Here is a 2,927-nt window from a genome sequence, read left to right as displayed (position 1 = left end):
CCACATGGTCACAATTATATTTTTACAATACCCAATAATACCACACTGATCTTCTGTAAATCAATTACATTGATAATTAAATAATGAAAACAAGTTTCACTATCACTGATAAGGGTAATAATGTTTCATTAAAAACATCACGATTGCAATTACAAACAATTAGCCAATTTGTTTATGAACATTGTTTGAATTAGTAAACATACAAATAATATTCAGTAAAGATTTTAATCATAAGAATATTTTGCAGTTACACACTATGCTCACTAAACAGTAAAATTGTATTTGGTGAACACAAAAAACTCATGTTTACAAACATTGCAACTGAATAAAACTATAGCATATTTATTAAACAGTAAAAACAATGCAATTTTAAACAACCAGTTATCAAAAATATACCTTTATCAAGCTTTAAGCCATCTTCATTCATACTCTTTGTTTCATACTGTGGTCTATATATATATATATAATCATATCTACGTAAACTACTTGTGCCTGATGATGACAAAACATTTTCCAAACGTTGTACCTTTGTTAACGTATTAACCTTTTAATAAAGATTTTTTTATTACCCAACTAATGCATCTTTAAAATAAATATGTCTACCTTATCTCAAGTTACTCAGTAATATTAAAACTTTCGTTATAACTACTTTCAAAATCAAAGCTGTTCCATTAGTAAATGATCAAGCCACTTGACATGGCACCATAACTCAATTATACTTCAAACAAAGCTGAAACAAAAACTTAGAGAAATCTTTAAAAAATTAAGAGATTTATAATATATTCTGAAGAGGTGATAATTATTTTATAGAGTGGGCAGAAAACCTGAAAAAACAATTAACGTGCTGGTTGTTTTCTTAAATGCAAAACTCTTTTAGCAGCTGGAGGAAAAATAAAATTAAAAACATTAATTTATTTCTTCATGAATTACCTTATCTAAATGAATGTCAGAAAAGGCTAAAATATCATATATAACATATTTCTGACTTAAAATTGTTGAAATACAGTTAGAATTAACACATAACACTGAGTTTGATAGTTGTGTTTATTAAGTGGCAAAAGAAAGTACATATAAAAGTCAGAAGAAACTCTGTCTTTAGATTTCGGTCATAATAAATTAGAATAGGGTTTATTCACTATCTCAATATGCCAGCCCAAAACGAAGCTGGACCTGCTGCAGTGCTACCATAAACATGTCGACTTGTATGAATGAAACCACTAAGCATGACCTTTGGCACATAAACTTAAGCTTTGTACCTGTATTTTTCGCAGGTGTTATTGAGGACTTCATCGTCAAACAAAAGGGCATTAAAATGACATCAAGCAGGGTGTATAAATTTTTCTTACAAGGCTACATTCACGTAATTGAAGGTACGGTCTCGTTAACGTACTAATGGACACTGAGCGAAGAATAAACCAGTGCCACCTTGCATTGAAAAAAAATTAAATACCCAAATAATTTGATAAACTGAATTTAATAATGACAAAAAACTATTTGTTTGTTTTTTAATTTCGCGCAAAGCTACACGAGGGCTATCTGCGCTAGCCGTCCCTAATTTAGCAGTAAAAGAGGGGAGGCAGCTAGTCATCACCACCCACCGTCAACTCTTGGGCTACTCTTTTACCAACGAATAGTGGGATTGACCGTCACATTATAACGCCCCCACGGCTGAAAGGGCGGGTATGTTTGGTGTGACGGGGATTCGAACCCGCGACCCTTTAATTGCGAGTCGAGCGCCCTAACCACCTGGCCATGCCGGGCGGACAAAAACTAAGGAAATATATATATATTTACATTTCTTTTTAAAAATGTTTATTATTATTATTTCATTACACACTTCATATTTTATTATTTATTATTATACTCGCAAGGTGCGCTTGGCCCTAGGCAAGTACCATTTTTGCCTATTGGATAAAATGGCTCTCTTTGAAAATAAGTTTCATAACCATCATTACCTGGCAGTCCGACAATGATTCAAACAATGCTGAAACTAGATCTGATGTTAATTATTTAAGCAAAGATTTTTATATTTTACAGCAACAATGTGATGAAATGGCTTTTATCATAGGTATGAGTTAATCATGAACCACGATAGTGATTGATAACAGGGATCACCCATTTGTTCTTCTTTGTTATTATTTAATATTGTTCCGCCAGCCTACAGCAAAAATGACTGTGAGTATTGTAATAAAACCTGGACAATGTTACTAAATGCATCATTACACATTGTGTAGGGTAGTTTATTTTTTAAGTATAATGACCTAACCATTGACACCCAATCATTTTAATGTAGTCTGTTGTTTATATAGAGCCTCATAATCTAATATACATCCATACGATTATAGCTGTGTGCAGGCCATGGATGTAATTGTTTATATGGCAGACATGACACACGTACCATAGCAATTATTACTTTACTGTTGCAACTGTATTGATGCCGTGTATCATTTGTTTATGTATAGGATTCCTGCCTTTACAGACATGATTCCAAAAACATAAAAATATTTTTTTTTACCACTACATGATTGATTTGGGTCCCGTTACACAAATGTTTAGACTGTATCCCACAACAGAAATCTTTAAGCCGTAGTTTAAAAGATAGCACCAAGCTCAGTTTTGAACACCAGATCGGCAATCTGAGTTATGGCTGATGGTAAGTGTCGAATTATAGCCAACACTGCGTGATTGCAAATTTTATAGATTTTGCAGATAAAGTAGCCATCCTTGAAACTGACTATAAGGATTGTCAAGAATTGTGCAAACAGGAGATGGCGAAAATGATGGCAACTCTAAATGAAAATAAGAAATTTCTTAACTATATATTTTATTTAGAAAATATTAAATTTCAGATAAAGTATGTAGCAGCAATAGTCCACCAGAGCCTAGTGTCATCACAGTGGAAGAGGGTCATTGAAGTGTCACGACCG

This window comes from Limulus polyphemus, unplaced genomic scaffold, assembly GCF_000517525.1.
Source record: "Limulus polyphemus unplaced genomic scaffold, Limulus_polyphemus-2.1.2 Scaffold3, whole genome shotgun sequence".
In the NCBI taxonomy this organism is placed as follows: domain Eukaryota; kingdom Metazoa; phylum Arthropoda; class Merostomata; order Xiphosura; family Limulidae; genus Limulus; species Limulus polyphemus.
Note: the sequence above shows the minus strand (reverse complement) of the source record.